The 20,508-nt window shown below is 39.4% G+C and overlaps 1 pseudogene; it reads right to left on the bottom strand.

Moving 5' to 3' along the window:
* Positions 1 to 3,346: 3,346 nt before the first annotated feature.
* On the bottom strand, positions 3,347 to 18,611 carry LOC137022876 (uncharacterized; annotated as a pseudogene).
* Positions 18,612 to 20,508: the final 1,897 nt, after the last annotated feature.

The raw sequence follows: 20,508 nt of genomic DNA, 5'->3' as shown, positions 1-20,508 counted from the left end.
AAGCCATTTTTCACTTTGATTTGACTTTAATGAAATCTTTCCACTCCACCATTAGCTTGGGGATATTAGTAGGCAGTACGTATGTGGGCTATTCCCTTAGCCGACAGGTAGGAGGAAAAGTCACTGGAAATGAACTGCGCCCCATTGTCTGTGGTAATGACCCACGGGATGCCAGCAGCCATATCACACTGTAGCCCAAGACTGGTTGCCTACTGAAGCTAAGCAGGGCTGAGCCTGGTTAGTACCTGGATGGGAGATCTCCTGGGAAAACTAGGTTGCTGCTGGAAGAGGTGTTATTGAGGCCAGCAGGCGGTGCTCACCCTGTGGTCTGTGTGGGTCTTAACACCCCAGTATAGTGATGGGGACACTATACTGTCGAAAAGCACTCCACCAATAAGCTGGTGTGTGGTGGGCGATCTGGTGCAATATGACTGCTGTTGCATCATATAGGTGGATGCCGCACATTGGTGGCGGTTGAGGAGATCCCCCCTTCCATATGTAAACGCTTTGAGTACCTAGAAAAGTGCTATATAAATGAAAGGAAATATTATCATTATTATTATTATTATTATTATTATTATTATTATGCCCCAAAGGGAAAAGAGCTGCTCCAGGAAATCAATCATTGCAGAGGCTGTAACTGAGCCCATAGGCACAACCTCAGGTCACTTTGTGTGGAGGTCATACACCATGACTAGGAACCACTGATGCCCATCTGGAGATGCTCCCATGGCTTGGTGGGTCAGTTGACAGGCTGCAAGGGTGGAGGAGCTGGGGTTCCTGTTTTGCCAGTACCCTACCATGGGAATTTAATCATTTTTGACTTTTCAGTCTGAGTTAAATCTCTTTTTTGGCTCATTTTGCCTGTAAAAGAAAACCTGCCTAATAACTTAGCACACTTGAATATAAGGCATTTTTTCATTTCCAGTCTTCCTGAACAATTATATATCACTTATAAATTATTGAATACAAAATTAATAGTAGTTATTAAGATTGATGTGGTTTGGAATTGGTAAAATGTGACTGGGGGAAAAAAAATTATCAGAAAATCAACTGGCTTAATATTTCTGCACACGGTGAACACCCATCTCATTCCTTTCCATGTACAACAATGGCCCAATCCCAATTCTACCCCTTCCCCTTTCCCTTTCCCTTTCCCTTTCCCTTTCCCCTTTGTTTCGCGCATTCACGTGATGGGGTAGGGGTGTCCCAATTCTCATTTGGTTGGAGGGGAAGGGGTAGGGGGAAGGGCCAGGTAGCCCTTAAAACGAAGATTTCTCGGGACCACACTTCAGACGAAGGGGTATGATAAATTTCCAACATGGCCGACCGAGCGAGCAGAGAGACCCATACATGTAAGTATTTTTTTACGGTAAACAGTATTTTAGTAATAAATAATCTCTTGTTTTATGTTGCCTTTAATCTTGTGTTCATGTATACGGTTATGTTCTCCAAAAAAAGATTTGTTAAAATCGCTATGAAAAAAGTTTGCTAATGTTTTTTTTTACTTTATGATAGTTCCACAGCATATTTTTTTTTATATTTTATTGAAACCCGCATTGATTTGACAACATAAATTCAAATCCGGTGGCAGCTAACTTGTCTTTTTGCTGCATGCCTGATTAATGTATTGTTTTGTTGTGGTTACGTCCATAAATACGTGTACGTTACATGAAATAAACAAAAAGTGCATTCAGTTTGCTTGCTTATTCATCAGTATTGTATTGTATGTTCTGTATCAACCAGGGACTCCTGAGGAAACACGCAGGCTCATACGTTTTTCGTGCAGAAAACGAGCAGCGTTTCTTGAAATCGAAATACACAGCAAAACAACTTTGGGAGTGAGTTATCTGTTAAACGTTTATGTTGCTTGTGCCTCATTACTGTGAGATATGTGCGCTACTGTTCATTTTGGTTAAATGTTACAGGACACTTATAAAAGACTTTGGTTCAGAGGGAAAGGTGACTGGCCAACAGGCATCCAAGAAGTGGGAAAATTTAAAGAAGAAATACAAGGTAAGCAGTGTGGTTCTATAAAAATCAGTAACACAATAAGATTATTTTGTGAACTACATTAGTTAACTAATGTTTAATAAGTTAATAATGAACTGCACTTATACAACATTAATCTTTGTTCATTTCAACATTTACTAATACATTATTAAAATCTTGTTAAAATTATGTACTGTGAACTAACATGAACAACGGTATTTTCATTAACAAAGATTAGTAAATACAGTATCAAATGTATTGCTCATGGTTAGTTAATACATTAACTAATGTTCAACTAATGAACCTTATTGTAAAGTGTTGCCTAAAAATCTAGGCAGTCCATTTCAGTACATGTTGTGTTATTGTAAAATGCACATACACATAATTGAGTGAAATGTAAAATAGTAAAGACATTTCCAGTATTATATTATTATGAATATTCTGCTTGTGTCTTCCTTCAGGACCTAAAAACACCAAAAACTGGCTCAGGAACAGTTGCTGGAGAGGTAACTGTTTCTATGTGGCAGTATTTTGAAGAAATGCATGAAGTGTTGGGTTCCAGGCCTTCTGTAGATCCTCCTGTGGTGGTTTCTTCATTCACTGAAGAGGAACCCATAACAATATCCATGGTAATGTTTTGAATACAATTACCTAATCTTGCTATATTTTTTGTCAGGAATTAGATAATTTTAACATTGTTGTTTTGATGATAATGTACAGAATGACTTATTACGCATTTCTGTACTTGTGTATATCATCTTTTTGTCCTAGGAAAGTGTTGACTTCAGTGAAATTACTGCTGTCAGGACCATAGGAACCACCATAGGACCATTGCAAAATTCATCAGAAGAGACAGCCTCTTCTAGCACAGCATCCTCCATGGTGGTAGCAAGCCCCCCAACTCCATCACCCAAAAAAAGGAAAAGAAAAAGTAATCCAACTTTGGATTTTTTAGCTGAAGAGTCCATCAAGGAACAGAAACGCCATGAAGAGAGTGAGGCCAAAACTGAGAGGTTTTTGAATCTGTTTGAAAAAATGATTGACAAATTATAGTTATCTTTTATACGCGTTTACATTTCGCACAGTTCTTTAAAAGTTCACAGTTTAAAAATGTGCACTGTGGTTGTTTATGTTGTTTCTAAAATTTTAATTTAGTATATTCTGTTATTATTATTTACAGATTATTTTTATTTATTAAAGTGCAATATTTTTGTTTCTTATGATTACACATTCTCCTACCTCATTTTTTTGTATATATATATATATATATATATATATATATATATATATATATATTTGAGTCAATAAAAAGCTATATTGTTGTTTATCAAATGAAGGTGTTTGTGTTTCAATATCAGTAATATACCTGAAAAAAGAAAAATACCATGCAATATGTATGAAAACACTTTATTGCAAACAATACACAGATATAAAATGTCAGAATAACATCTACAATACTACAACTACTATGAAAACTGTTTTAAAATAGGCAACTTATATAATTTTATTTTTAAAAAAAAAAAACTGTATGAAACAACTGTATGAAAAGTACAACTCTATGTATGGATGTTTACGGGGCTTACACAATGCCTGAAACTAGGGCAGCCAGCCCTTGTAGCATTTCCAGATGTTTCATTGGGTGCCAGGCATTCACGGGGAAGGTGGGAGTCAAAATTGTCCCTTGAGATGTCACCATCAGGTTCAAGCATGTCTCCATTATCCATACATACGTTGTCAAGTCAAGTCAAGTCACCCTCATTTATATAACGCTTTTTACAATTCAGATTGTGTCAAAGCAGCTTTACATTGATAGTTGGAATATAATTTTTCCTTTTAAAGAATAGTGTCAGTGCAGGCAGATCAAAAGCACTGTTGAATAAATGTCAAGGATACTGTTGAATATCAAATGTCAAGTCAAATTAAATTAAATTAGGGCTGCATGATTAATCATAATTTATCACGATAACGATATCTGCTTCGCTCGATTGATTTTAAATAATCAACACAATATTGGCCCGCTCTATGAAAATGAACATAATTTGGAAATATTGGAAGTAATATTAGGAATTTCGCTGTTTTATCTTTTGAAGTTCCTAAAGGTTTTACCAGTTTTCATAATGTTGATCAGCTAAAAATGATTTTTCTTTGCTTTACGAATTTGCCGGGCAATTTGAATCTGGTTTGTCTTATTGCAAACGAATTGTGTTGCTTTAAAATCTAATGTGAATACATATTACAAAGCTCTCACCAAAACCATGTTTTGTATTGATTTACCATCTAACGAAGTTATCATAGTTGGTTAAATTTAAGTCTTTGTGCCACCTACAGGCCTATGGGTGAAGTGTAGGTTGGTAAAGAACTTGCAAAATAGCCATAGTTACATTACTCTTTTGATAGAATAAACATGATTAATAATCGTGATTATAATTTTGAGGAAACTGTGGCACTGGCTGTCGTGTTGATGATGTCTTCACAATGGATGATCTAGTCGACTCGATCTCTGCTGATACAGGGCTGCATTGTGGTCGTGTCAAGGCACCGGTCCTCTGTCTCATCTGGAAACGGCCCCGAACCCGGTTGACTACGGTAAACCTCGGGATAAACACAAAGACTAATATTAGCGTAGATGCCATTCTTTTTCTGAAGTAATTAACCAGATTTTAAAATTTATACGATGTTTAACAGGAAGCCAATGCAGTGATGACAGAACTGGGCTAATATGGTCATACATTCTAGTTCTAGTAAAGACTCTAGCTGCTGCATTTTGTACGAGCTGTAGTTTATTTATCAAGCGGGAGGAACAACCACCCAGTAGAGCGTTACAGTAATCTAACCTTGAGGTCATGAACGCATGAACTAACTGTTCTACATTCTTCATTTAGAGCATATGTCATAGTTTAGAGATATTTTTAAGATGGAAGAATGCGGTTTTACAGATGCTAGTAACATGGCCTTCAAATGAAATATTGGTATCAAAGAGCACACCCAGGTTCCTAGCTGACGACGAAGACTTAACAGAGCAGCCATCAAGTGTTTAGACAATATTCTAGGTTATTACGTGAAGACGTTTTTGGTCCAAAAATTAGAATCTCTGTTTTTTCTGAATTTAGTAGTAGGAAATTACTGGTCATCCAGTTTTTTTTTTTATATCAGCTATGCATTCTGTTAATTTTGTGAATTGGTAAGTTTCGTCAGGGCATGAAGAAATATAGAGCTGAGTATCATCAGCGTAACAATGAAAACTAACGTCATGCTTCCTATTGATATCTCCCAAGGGTAGCATGTACAGAGTGAAAAGCAATGGTCCTAGTACTGAGCCTTGCGGTACTCCATATTTAACTTGTGATCGATATGATATCTCATTGTTTACTACTACAAACTGATAACGGTCAGATAAGTATAATTTGAACCATGCCAATGCAATTCCACTAATGCCAACATAATTTTCAAGTCTATTTAAGAGAATATTGTGATCGATAGTGTCAAATGCAGCACTAAGATCCAGTAACACTAATAGAGAGATACAACCACGATCTGATGATAAGAGCAAATCATTAGTAACTCTAATGAGAGCAGTCTCAGTACTATGGTACGGTCTAAATCCTGACTGGAAATCCTTACAGATATTATTTCTTTCTAAAAAGGAACATAGTTGCGATGAAACTGCCTTTTCTAGTATTTTTGACAGAAAAGTAAGATTTGAGATTGGCCTATAATTGACTAATTTTTTAGGATCTAGTTGTGTTTTTTTAATAAGAGGTTTAATAACAGCCAGCTTAAAAGTTTTTGGTATGTATCCTAATGACAAAGATGAATTAACAATATTAAGAAGGGGAACTATGACTTCTGGAAGCATCTCTTTCAATAGCTTAGTTGGTATAGGGTCTAACATACATGTTGTTGATTTTGATGATTTAACAAGTTTAGATAATTCTTCCTCTCATAAAGCAGTAAATGAAATAATTTTTTCCTCAGGGACACTACAATGCAATGTCTGACACGATACTGTAGTAGACAGTTGCATGGTTATAATTTTCTCTCTAATATTATCAATCTTGCAAGTAAAGAAGTTCATAAAGTCGTTACTGCTGTGCTTTTTGGAAACATCAGAAGTTGAAGCTTTATTTCTTGTTAATTTAGCCACTGTATCAAATAAATACCTAGGGTTGTGTTTATTTTCTTCTAAGAGTTTTGAAAAATAGGCAGATCTAGCATTTTTTAAGGCCTTTCTGTACTCAATCATTTTCTCTCTCCACGAAATGCGAAATACTTCCAGGTACGCTCCATTTTTCTGGCTGCAGTTTTTAGGGCCCGAGTCTGCTCACCGTACCATGGCATTGGATTAAATTCCTTAATCTTTTTTAAACGCAAAGGAGCGACTGAATCTAATGTGCTGGAAAAGACAGAGGCAATAGTTTCTGTTGCAACATTGAGGTTTTCTAAGCTGTCTGGTATGCTAAGGCGATGAAACTGATCAGGAAGGTTATTTATAAAGCGATCTTTAGTGGTAAAAGTGATGGTTCTACCATATTTATGGCAGGGAGGCAGTTTAGCCTCTTTAACTAAATGTAGTATACACGAGACTAGATAATGATCTGAGATGTCGTCACTCTGCTGCAGAATTTCAACGGCGTCAATATCGATTCCATGTGACAATATTAGATCTAAAGTATGAATACGACAATGAGTGGGTCCTGACACGTGTTGTCTAACACCAATAGAATTTAGAATGTCTGTAAATGCCAATCCCAATGAGTCTTTTTTATTATCTACATGGATATTAAAATCACCAACAACAAGGACTTTATCTGCAGCTAGTACTAACTCTCATAGAAAATCAGCAAATTCTTTAATAAAGTCTGTATGGTGTCCTGGTGGCCTGTATACAGTAGCCAACACAAATGTCAACTTACATAATGTTATGTAAAGCACCATCACTTCGAAGGAATTATATTTGAAAGACTTTTGACTAATACTGTAAATATTACTATAAATTACAGCAACACCTCCCCCTTTGCCTTTCCGTCGAGGATTGTGTCGATAATCATAACCTTGAGGGCTGGACTCATTTAAAGTAATGTAATCATCCGGTTTTAGCCAGGTTTATGTCAAACACAGCACATCTAGATTATTGTCTGTGATAATATCGTTTACAATAAGTGCTTTTGAAGAAAGTGATCTAATATTTAACAATCCAAGCTTTATCATTTGTTTATCATTATTATCTCGATTTTTTATTTGTTGAACATCAATTAACCCTTAGGGGACTAAGCCCTTTTTGGTCCGTTTTCTCTATTTTTACATTTCGGCTTATAAACCATATGTAATGATGATGGACCACCATGTATTTGGTATCAATGGATTCAGAAGACCCTAAGCTACAATAAGCATGCATGCAATATGTTTATAATGGAAGTATGAGTGAAAAATTGTACAATAAACTAGAGAATTTCAAAAACGAAAATGATTTTTCTCATTTATTACTGAAAATCCTACCTCACACAACAATAGTGAAAAGTTTTTGACCCAAAAATATATTTTTCTAACCCTTTTCTTGACAGAAATTGGTTAATGTTCAATCAAATGTGTAAAGAACAGTTAAATAATTAACTTTATTTACAAACAGTCCTAGGCGTTTTTTTTTATTTTTGGGACTAAGCCCTTTTTGGTCTGTTTTCTCTATTTTTATATTTGGGCTTATAAATCATATGTAAAGGAGATGGTACACCCTGTGTTTGGTATCTATGGATTCATAAGAGACCCTAAGCTACCATAAGCATGCATGTAATGTGTTTATAAAGGAAGTATGAGTGAAAGAAAATGTACAGTAAACTAGAGAATTTCAAAAACGAAAATTAGATTTTTGTCATTTATTACTGAAAATCACACATCACAGAATATAGAACAAAAAAAATATATTTTTTTCAAACTCTTTGCTTGACAGAAATGTGTTATTGTTTAATCAAATGTGTAAAGAACAATTAAATGATTAACTTTTTTTTACAAACAGCCTAGGCATGCAAGTGAGCAAAGCGAGGCCTCTCCATCGGTGTAAAAGCGGTCTGCTCCAGATTTCTCCTCGTCACTTTCCAGTAATTGTTCCAGAGCTTATTCTGCCGTAAATCTTTTACTGCTTGCCATTTTAATAAAACAAATCTGTAATAATGCTATATCTCTCTCGAATTTATCTCTTTGTGCTCGCTAATACTCAGATCACTCTCTGTAACACTCCGATCGCTTTCTGCTTTCTCCACCTGATGCTGATTCTCCGATCGCTTATTGATTACACCCGGCTGCCGGTCTTTTACTATTGGCCAGCGAGCTTTTACAAGGCTACAGCAGAGCTACAGAGTCCTCTGAATGGCTAGAATACATCATGGTAACCTTCCTCTGATTGGGTTAGAAAAATATTCCTCCCAGCGGCAATTTTTACATTGGTTGTTGCGTGTTGAATCTGCCTAACATAATCGTTTTCATTGGCCTGTTTACGCAGTGGTATTGCGCAATAACGGAAGCGCGTTTAATATACAAACTGGATACCACTGTTTTCAGTGGAATCTGAGGAAGACGGCAAAAAAGACCGCATCTCTCTAGCGTTAATAGTTTTTGAGATAACTACACATTTGTAAAAGTATGCCATTTTGGGCGGTACCGCCCAATCCGTCCCTCAAGGGTTAAATTTTTTACCATTAAATGGGTTTGGAAGTTTTTTGTTTTTACTAATTCGGGGTACAGACACAGTCTCTATGTGATAATATCTAGGTGTAAGAGTTTCTATGTGTTGGGATTTATCTGACTTCTGTAATGTGAGGCAGCCAGCAGACGGTTGGTTTAGCCAGTCTCTCTGCTTCCTGACCTGGGCCGTAGTTTGTCATGTTTCAGCTCTAAGACTATGTGCCATATTACTAGAGAGAAGAGCAGCACCATCCCGGGAGGGATGAATACCATCTCTTTTCAACAGGTCAGGTCTGCCCCAAAAACTTTTCCAATTATCTATGAAACCTATATTATTCTGCGGACACCACTTAGACAGCCAGCCATTGAGTGATGATAATCTGCTAACTATCTCATCACTCCGATGAGATAATAATAATTTTAGAGTATTTACGATTAGCATTAGCCAGCACTTTTAAATTTGCTTTGATGTCAGGTGCTCTGGCTCCCGGCAAATGTGACTATGGTGGCTGGTGTCTCTATTTTCACGTTCCGTGTACTGATCCGAGTTGCCACAGCTGTTTGATGAACGCGTTGGAAGAGGAGCGCGCGAGACTGATGACAAGTTAAACAAGCTAGCGAGATGCAAACGCGTTGTAACAGCAATTTAGATTCAAAGATTACAAGCTGGCGACGTCAGATTAATGTGGTGGGCAATAGTTTATATATAAAGTAATGATAATATAAGCAACAAAAAGTACGAGATTCAATAAAAGTAAGAGAAAACAAAGCTATACGGAGATACAAAACACTGAGCAGCGAGGCAGAGAGGCAGACAGGGAATGCAAAAATGCACAGGACGCAATAACCTGGGGAGCAAATGTAGGTTTGACTTCCAGGGCTCTGAAAAGTGTGGACCTCCATCTTGTCTTCATCATGCCGAAAGCCCTTTCAATTATGCTGTGGGCCCTTGAGCTGTAGTAGTTGAAGCGGCCCTGAACTTGTCTATTTACTGCCTCTTTGTAGGGTGTGATCAAGCATATTGGGGTTTCTAAAAAGGGATAGCGCCATCACCCAGAATAATGTAATCTGAAGGTGGATAACGTTGTGCCCTATAAAAAGAACTGTTTTTCGATATCCATGTGTCGTGAACTGACCCCGGATAGCCCACAAAAATGTCCAGGAAACGTCCACTGGAGTCACACATTGCTTGCATGTTAATGGAATAAAAGCTCTTGTAGTTCAAATAGTCAATTTGGTGCCGCTTCGGGGGTTTGATCCTCATGTGGGTGCCATCTATTGCTCAAACAACGTTTTTAAAGGCATGGGTTCTTGACAGTTGCCCCACTGCCTGTAGTTCCTCTGCTTGTGGGAAGGAGACGGCTTTCTTCAGGTTTACCCATATATTCTGTGCCACTCTTTGGATAACGCGGTGGACTGTAGCTTTTGGCACATTAAAAACACTGGAGACTACCCGATACGACAGTCCATGTGCAAGCCAGTAAACGTAGATAAGAGTTTCCAACTGATGACCCCAGCCATGGTCCGTTTCTCTGTGTAAGAGCCTTTGCAAAGCATTCATTGCTGTTCTGCTCAGGCGGAAATCCTGCTTCAGCTCTAACTCCTCATCAAGCCACAACTGCAAGATGGGCACGTTATGATTTACCATGCAGTATGTTACTGGACTGCCAGCCTAGGGAAAAAAAAAAGTTCACATCGTTATTGTGAATAGTAAAAACTTGTACTACATCTGGTGACATGTCCTCTCCCCCCCAACAAAAACTCACAGCCCTTAAGAAATCTCACCACGGTTTTATTATAGCCCATTTAAAACATTTCTTTTTGTTTTACGTGTTGATTAACATTACCACACAAATACCATAGTTTAACTATAGTTTAGTAGGAAAAAAACAAAAAAACATTTGTTTTAATGTTTAACATGGCATAACGTCTTGGGTTACGAGTGTAACCCTTGTTCCCTGAGTAAGGGAACGAGACGCTACGTCAGTGACGTGATGGGAATCCTCTGCATTTTTGTGTTCGTGAAGCACTATTGTATCCAACCAATGAGAGAACGTGACGTCAGAGGCGGGCGACGTTGCGGACCGGAACCTATAAAGCATGCCCAGAAACAAAGAACGCTAGCTTCTGTGATATGTCTGAAGTAAGCGCTCCAGGCATGCTGGAGGTACGGCAACGTGACGTAGGGTCTCGTTCCCTTACTCAGGGAACAAGGGTTACACTCGTAACCCAAGACGTTCCCTTTCGTGGGAACTATCGACGCTACGTCAGTGACGTGATGGGAACGCTGTCCCCACTACGCCGTGCCTCCGAGTGCCTGGCTGCTATCTTGTAACACCAAAGCACCCGGAGTACTACTCACATGTAAGAACTGTGGACGAACCAGACAAATGAATCATTTAGATGATTCTTTCAAAACATAATTCTAATTCAGAATTGAGGTTCCGGCTCCGAACCGTCTGCAGATAAAGCCAGGCTGATTACTTTTACGACACATGCTTCCTGATAGCAGAAGCGACATACCAAAGGGTCACCCAAGAAGACAGAGAGACAATCCAGACCCTTTTGTTTCCTTACTTCACAGGAGAGCCAAAGAGACTGTTGAACAAATAAATCTGCTTCAAAATTGTTCCAACAATTTTAACGGACTTATCAAACATCTTTTAACTACATACATTTTGCATTATGTGTCCACAAGTACTACCTGTAAACAGTTAGGCTTTAGAAACACTCACAATTCATGTAAATGTGTTAACTCTTGACTGAATGACTGAAAGTATGCCTTATTTGGACTTAATTTGATTCTTTCCCCCTTTCCTATATCCTGACTTGAATGAAATCTGTTTAAAATGTATTGTATCCCATTTAACAGCAATTATGTTAAAATGGCAATCTGCTAAAGCAGAGACAGACCGGGATGTGACACTTATGTTTTATTGGGGGCAGAGGAAGGCCCTCTTGAAACAGGACAATGTCTGATTGGCCAAGACTCCTCAGAGGTGTGACAAACAACTAAGTTTAAATGATCATATTGCAAGATAGTGAATGGAGAGAAGTTGGTTAGTAAACGAACTGGAGTTGGTTAGTTCTGGTAAGAGAAACCATGACCAGAGTACCAAGAACAATGGAGTAACAAGAAGAACAGACCAGCCGCTCATTCAAGCCATCCAACCTTCACTCACTTTTCTTTTCTTTACTTAATTTTCCTTTACCGCTGAAAGTCTCGTGTCCTACGTTTCGCCGCAAAGTTCAACCAACGACTTTTGCCGCTTCAACTCCAGCGACAAAGAGACTTCCTTCATTGTTCCACACGGACCTGATCTGGACCAATCATCGACTTGGGAAACCCCTCTCTGCACGACGAGGGAAATTCACCTTTAAGTCAATGCAAGCAAGTACCTCCAGACCAAAACTGAACTGGTGCATAAATGAATGATTCATGGTTCGTTCTGGTCCTTGAAATGCATTGATAAGAATTCGGTTAATCAGATCTCTCTCTCTCTCTCTCTCTCTCTCTCTCTCTCTCTCTCTCTCTTTCAAAACTCTTTCTCTCTCATTTCCTTCTTACTGCAACGCGTATGAATGTGTGTGTGTGTGTATGTGCGTGCCTTTGTGTTAGATTAGTTTGTGTTAGAATAAATAAAATCTCTTGTAGATTTTAAAAGGAAAGTGTCTTGTATTATGTGCTTTATGATTTAATGTCTTAAACTGTGATCAAGTTACCGTGCTCTAATCAGTGTTTTCACGATTGTTGGATATTTATATCCGTTACAAGAGCTTATTACGGCTCGAGCAAATGAACGCTGGACGAATCAGTTGCTCGGTCGTAATCTAAACAACTCTTTATAATTCCCTAAATATTTCATTTGAGCTAATTTTACTTCCTAGGGTGTTTTCCCTACACACATTAAGATTATAAAATCTGATGAAGGTGTGCTGGGATGACCCTCCAGCAGCGCCACAAATATCCGCCAAGGAAACTCCTGACATGTGAGCTCTTGAAGCAGCCATACCTCTAGTTGAGTGTGCCCTAACATCCAAGGGGCATGGACGCCCCAGGGCTTTATATGACAATGAGATGGCCTCAACCACCCATTTACTCATCCTCTGCTTAGACGCTGGGCCCCCTCGACTCGGGGACCCATAACATACAAATAGTTGGTCTGATTTTCTCCACAGGGCAGCTCTGTGAACATAAGCGTCCAATGCCCTCACAGGACACAGCAGATTAAGTTTTTCCTGATCTGGATTAGTAAACGGAGGGGGATAAAAAGCCTCCAAAACAATAGGACCTGGGACCCTAGTGGGGACCTTAGGAATGTAACCAGGCCTTGTATGTAGAAAGGCCTTAACCATGCCTGGTGCAAACTCTAAACATGATGGTGAAACCGAAAGAGTTTGAAGGTCACCTATCCTTTTCAAGTATGAGATGGCCAGTAAAAACACAGTCTTCAATGTGAGCATTTTATCCCGGAGCAGCCCAAGCCCGCTGCCGTCCCGGAGCAGCCCGAGCCCGCTGCCGTCCCGGAGCAGCCCGAGCCCGCTGCCGTCCCGGAGCAGCCCGAGCCCGCTGCCGTCTCGGAGCTGTCTGCTCTCCCTGATACGGCCATGGAGGCCGTCACCGAACTGCCCGCTCTCCTTGATATGGCCATGGAGGCCGTCACCGAACTGCCCGCTCTCCTTGATAAGGCCACAGAGCAGCCTTGGTCGGCCCTGCCACCACCGCCTGGACCATTTGCTCTACCGCTGCCGCTCAGGCCATCTGCCCTGCTGGCGCCACCCGAGCTCCTTGCCCATGAACCCGCCAATGCCTCCCTTGATTTCCCCAAGAACTTTTTTGGGGGGGGCAGTATACCTAGGGGTGGGGAGCTTGTGGGTGGGGACCCTGCTCAACCATGGCCTTTAAGGGCCTCTGAACTACTATGGCCATTCATGGACTGTAGGCCACTAGGGCCATGTATGGACTCTGTCCTGCCGTGGCCGTCCAAGCCACCTGACCTGCCGTGGCTGTCCGAATCACCTGACCTGCCGTGGCCGCCCGAGCCACCTGACCTGCTGTGGCTGTCCGAACCACCTGACCTGCCGTGGTTGCCTGAACCACCCGACCTGCCGTGGCCGCCCAGGCCACCTAACCTGCCGTGGCCGCCCGAGCCACCTGACCTACCGTGGCTGCCTGAGTCCCTGGGGCTGCATTGGAGATCCCGTTCCCGGCTACTGTTAGATCTCCAATGCACCCACCCCCCCCTCCCTAGCTGTTCCTTTAGGTCGCGAGGACGCGCCTTCCGGGAGGGGGGCGTTATGTCATGATCACCGTCTGTTCCTGTCAGTTCCCGGACTACATCTCCCATCATCCTCTCTGCCACTCACCTGCACACACTTAACACTAATCACTAATCACCACACCCAGCTGCTGCTCATTATCAGGACTATAAAGGACTTCCACTCACACCACCTCACCGCGAAGTATTGTTAACTGTTGTTGCAATTCCGAGCGGTCCCCTATGTTTTCTGTCTGCCTGTTTTGCTGTTTCCGGTCCTGCTTGTTCCCTGTTTATTGACCCGTTGCTGCCTGTCCTGACCCCTGCTTTGTATACCGACCTGTGAGTGATATCTGCCAGTCCCGACCTCTGCCTGTACCTGGATTACGATTCTGTCTACCCTCTGCTGTACCTGCTTGCTCCTGATTGACCCTGCCTGTACGACCACGCTTACATTTAATAAAACGCTGCACTTGGATCCCCTGCCTGAGTCTCCATTCACAACAATACTATTATTATACCTAGATGTTGCACACAATAAATAACAAATAAAAACGAACTTACTGACATTAGCTTTACAATAATTATCAGTAATGCTCGATGAACACACAAACTGTATATATAATCACTTTAAGTTGCTATTTAATTCTGTATGACTTTATGACTCTCTTCAACAGCATCGCAATAGTCACCAAACAATCACATAAATGCCTTAATAAGCAAATGTTACTCAGCTCTTTTTACAAACAACACTGAGTGCACTGTAGGCTAATTACAATCTCTGACGATATCAAGCTTTCTGTCATGTTGCAATCCTATGGAACGCGAACGGGGCCAAATGTTTTTAAACGAAACGCGTGACTTTTGACCGTGTCATCACTGTTTGTTCACGTTAACGTGGCAATTTTTTACGTGTTTCTTTTGTGTGTGTAGATATGCACATTCTGGTCATGTTAAGGCATCAGTCGTCGCGTTACTTTAGTACATGAAAAGACGCACAGTTTTACCATGTTAAGACCACAAATTTGAACATGTTTCTTAACGCGCACATTCTGTACATGTCTAAGTGTAATTATATATATATATATATATATATATATATATATAAATATATATATAGTTTTTTTAAAGCAGGCTTACCTTTAGATGTAGCCTAGGCTACATACATATTAATATAAAATATTAATTAATTGCTTAGCTGACTACTGTGCTAGCGTAAAGTAGCCTTATGTTACAATGTATATTAAGGAGGCTAAATTCTCAATATTATACAATTATTATAATTTATCTATATGGGTTATTGTTTTTGTTTTTTTTAAATTAGGCTATATATAATTTCTAAGTGTATGAAGGCTAATTTACACAGCACATATTTAGAACTGAACACACAAACACAGTGAACAAAGTGAACTTTATTCATAATAATGATAATAATATTTTTGTAATTTGGTGTTTAGTTGGTTGTATAGTTTGTTTATACTGTTCTGTCTCTGTTTTGTTTCCAGGAACATCATATTGGCTGCTGCAGGCTGATGAGTTCTATAATAAAATGACTTCATTATATTTAAAATATGCTTTGATATTCATTTTATTTGTATTATTAATATTTTATTTACCCATAAACATATCTTTAGGAATCCATAAGTTATAGAGACAAGAATAACTTTTTGAAACCTTTAGGGGCAGTTTCCCAGACAGGGTTTAAATTAAGACAGGAGTAGGCCTTAATCTGCTTAATCGTGTTTTTAAAAATAAAATGGCTTTCTGAAACACAGATTAAGTACAGATTACTAACAAATAGAAACTGAAACTTATGTGTGAATTTTTTTTATTTATTTTTTGCATTCAAATAATTGTCTTTTGGGTCTTTTTTGCTGCCATTTATGCTTCTCGGTCCCATGCAATTTTAAGATTTTCTTGGTTCATTCCATATAGGCAACCTCTGTCACAGTTTGTTTTGCAGTTTTTTCAAATTGCTTAGACACTAAAAGTGTGACTTGAGGCTCACTCACTGAAACCATTCACTTGTGTACAGAATCTTAAGACCAAGTCTGCAAAACTAAAAGCACATTATATGCTTTACACACAGTTTGTAATTGAAAAACAACCTTTTTGCAAAACTCTAAAAACAGTTCTCTACATTAGATATGTCATTCAAAACTAACAAAACCTTTTTTTTTGCTGGGAGTGGTGCATTGTCATTTACTGATGACCTATACAGCCAATGATCATGTGTGAAAACACTTATACATAAATTGATCACTTAGAAATCAAAAAGGTTTAAGAAAGAAAGAATATGCATACAAGCTACAATATATATTGTTTCATAGTAGCTTCAGTAACAAATTCAAAACAAATTCTGCTGCAAAGCGGATCTAACAACCCAATATAGTGTCAATATTCAGCTCAAGTGATTTCAGTGTTGATTCAGTTCAGTTGATTTCAGTTCAACTGTAAAATTCCTCAGTTGTGCATATTTGTGTGTAGTTATACTCAAAAACAACATTTTTGGAAGAGTTAAAATTTCTAAGAGCCATGATGGTTTCAGCTGTTGACTTTTGTATCGGAGAAAGAATGCAGGACAACTTAAAAGGGCATGACAAATCATGACATAAGGCTGACATCACACACAAAACGTACCAATGTTCCCTCAATGTTTGTATACGTGCATAGCAGCATACCATTTACAGTAGACATCCTTCATGAATAAACATGACGTATATACCAACCAGGCCATACGTACCATCTCGTCACATATGCAAATATAGTCTCAAATACAACAATTTCATTGACTGCTGTGTGTGTTGTCGCGTTGACGCGGACAAACAGTGCGTGTTGACACGGTCAAAAGTCACGCGTTTCGTTTAAAGACATTTGGCCCCGTTCCTGTTCCATACAATCCCTCACGCAGCATCGGATCCGCGAGCGTGCGCAGAGTTGGGCTCATTCCAGCCGCGGGTGCGCTGATGCGGTTATTTTTACTGTTTTAAAATACATCAAACAAACACATCGAATTCACAGTTCAGTCTTTTGAAATTGTAGGCTTTGCTTGTCAAGTAGGCCTACTTTACTACAGAGCAAACAGGAAGGCTGCCCATCTCGCTCATTAACAACAAACTGATTCTTCCATTCTTTTTACCTTTACTGCTGATGCTGCGACTCTTCTTGTTTGCATGCACGGGCGGACTGGCCATCTGGCATACCGGGCACTTTCCCGGTGGGCCGACGTGCTTTTTGGGGCCGACGGTCACCGACCGAAAAAAAAAATGAAAGTGAAAGTGGTAGGCCTAGATCGGCGGCCCAATACTTTTTCAATTGACACTGGGCTGCTGGCCCAAAACAGTTTAGTCAAAATATCACATGGGCTGGTTTTTTTTTTTCTTCTGACAGATGCGGCTCATGAAACATGTAGCTCAACGGCCCATTGGTTGTTTTCTTGATTGATGATAGAATGATAGAAACATTTTGAGTCACCCCTCCCTTGCCTCACAGTGGTTTGGTCCACCGCGCACGTCACACTCGCTTGTGTGTAGATTCTGTAGAAATCCGGTGGCGCTGGCGGGACAGAACAGTTCTACAGACAGATGAGTTCCAAGTCGGCTGTCAAGGCTATTTTATTCAAAAACATCGGATGAAGTGATTATTTTCTTTTTAATTAGTCATAACAACAACAACAAAAAAAGAAATGATAACTGATTATTTTTTTCCTGTGAGTCCGCTATTTTAGCGATTATAATGTTACCTAGCTTGTTTACCATAGCTTGTTGGATATAAGTCACACACCCACACCAACAACAATTTACATTGTGATAAGAATATGTAAACTGTAATAAGGCTAATAGATTTACTGTTGTGTGTTGGGTTATGCTCAGTGTGTATTCATCGTATTTTGGTGACTTGGTTGTAAACAACTTAAAAAAAATAAATAAATAAATACATATATATAATGAAATTATATAATTAGTAATATATAACTATATAGTCATGAAATATTGCAGGCCGCATTTACATTTGTGATGAGCCGCAGGTTGAGAACCACTGCTCCACACCCATTCAAACGCTTACTGCGGGGAAGTGTCGCGTCACGTGACTCGCACCCAATTACGTCAAAAGTATACACTCACTGGATGTCATGGCAACTGAATCACGGAGGAAAACTTTAAATATCTCGCCTTCGCTTTAATTTTTCGGACCATCTCCAAAAAGACATAAAACACTAAACAAATGATTTTGACATGCGTTTATCAAAGTAGGAAATCCAGACTTTTAATCCCTTACACACAATTACTGTTGTTGAAATACGAAATGGAGGCGGTCCGGATTGAATTCCCTCCGGGTCTGGATCCGGACCGGAGTCCGGACTTTGAGAAGTGCTGCTGTAAACGCATATATGAATACAAACATAGGTCGGTAACTCCAACGGGTTCATACAACACCACAGATTACAAGACCACAAGTTTTATATATTCCAGCTTTTACCATTACCGAGTTGTGCAGTTAGCTAATGTTGTGTTAAATAAAACAAAACATTTGTGCAGCCATTGTACATACCATAAACTGATCCTCCAGCAAACACAGGCGTCAAACACATTGTCGTCTCCTTTGTCTTATGCGAAGAACTGAAGACAAATGCAAAAAAATAGCTGTCGCCCAAGCAACAGAGATCACTACAGCTATCGATGGCATCTTAGAAGTGTGTGATAAACATCGGCACATCTATGACGTAGGAGCTAGCGACGACTTATGATGACGTGTAACGGTCTAGTAGTGGTGTCCCATTTCTTAGGGGAATATTTTCAGCCCTACCCCTTGACACTCTGTTTCAAGGGGCAAGGGGAAGGGGAAGGGGAAGGGGAAGGGGAAGGGGTAGGCGTAGGGGGAAGGGGAAGGGGGAGGGGAAGGGGTATAAAATAGAATTGGGATTGGGCCAATATCATCTAAGTACATAGCCATACCTGGGAGCCCAGCTAGGAGAGTAGCCATGATTTTCTGAAAGCAGCTAGGTGCTGAACTAAGGCCAAAAGAGATCCTCTTGAAATGGATAGCGAGAGGCACTCATCATAGTGGCTGGATGACGGGCAGAACATCCATTTTTTAAATACAGAGATAGCATATTAAAAGCACATTTTAGTTCATATTTCATGGTGTCTCAAAATAGCACAATTGAGTACACTTAGATGTTCTTAAGATGATTTAAGAAGAACTAAAGAAGAATTTTTTGTATATTAAGTACAAAATTAGTGCACTAAAATAGAACACTAAGTATATTATAGAAATGTACTTTTTTTCACCTGGGAGACCATACTGTTCTGGGGTCTCATTTATAAAGCGGGGCTCGAAACGTGCGTTCACCAGTTCCCAAGCAAAGGTTGTGATCTATAAAAACAAACTTGACGGGAGAATTTGCGCACCTTTAAGCAAACTTTGAGCCATGCGTACGCACATTCTGGAGACAAAAGTGATATGAATTGAGATAGTAGATGTGCTACTTTCGATCACTTTTCCAGTGACACACTGTTTTAATGACAGCGCGGAGCGCTGAGACTACAATAATTCCTGTTTAAACTAAACTGCAGATGTTATGACTAAATATTTTTTCGAGAATGACGATCAGTGATGCACACTTAACTTAGATATTATGGAAGACACTGCTGGATTCGGTGGTCGAACGGTCCGTTGTCCAGTTTGAATAGGTCCAATAATATCTTACTTTACAGCCACAGCTGCAGGAGGTGTTGATGTCGTGTGAAGGATTTTCAACCAATTACCATTTGAAGGATATAATTTGAGGAAAATGGTAAGATTTGCATGTTTTCTTTTAAAATAGTTTGTCAGTGACGCGCAGAGTCAGACAATTGTATTTACACTGCAATAAATAAGTAGTCCAATCTGTTTCCACTAAAAATAGCCTATAAACCTCTTAAAAGATATGTTCACCTGATTTGAATTGTTTAAAACTATTAAAATGCTATCTGGCCAGTGGAAATGAATGAATCAACTCAAACCTTAATCTGAAGTATTTTATACAATTTTGTTTTTATGGATATTTTGATATATTTATTCTAATAATTCTAATCTTTATTAATATAATTTGTGGCACAAATGGCATTTATAGTCCATATCTAATATTTTCCATTGTCTTTTACCTTTGACGGTGTTAACCATGGTGTCACGTGGTTGGGAACGTGTATGGAAATGATATGCAGATGAGGTTATGCATAGTAAAACTAGGTGTCATAAGCTCCATATATGGTTATTTCGGGGAGGAGACAGGGTGGATAAAACAGCATAAAGCATTAATAAAGGAGTATGTTGTCATATCTATTTCGATATGCACAGCACGAGAGCACAACCAGGTTAAAAGTAGGCCATATCTATACACACACTCCTTCCCCGTTTAACAAGGAATGGTCCAAAACAGTCCATGCCGGTGTATATGAATGGAGGTGATGGATTCACTTGTTCTAATGGCAAATCAGCCATTTTCTGTATCTCAGTAGGTCTCCTAAGTTTACTACACGCAACACATCTTCTGATGTAGGAAGCAACAGATTTACAGATTCCTGGAATCCAGTATCTATGA

The sequence above is a fragment of the Chanodichthys erythropterus genome, chromosome 7 (assembly GCF_024489055.1).
Source record: "Chanodichthys erythropterus isolate Z2021 chromosome 7, ASM2448905v1, whole genome shotgun sequence".
Lineage (NCBI taxonomy): Eukaryota > Metazoa > Chordata > Actinopteri > Cypriniformes > Xenocyprididae > Chanodichthys > Chanodichthys erythropterus.
This window is presented reverse-complemented; position numbering and strand designations above follow the sequence as displayed.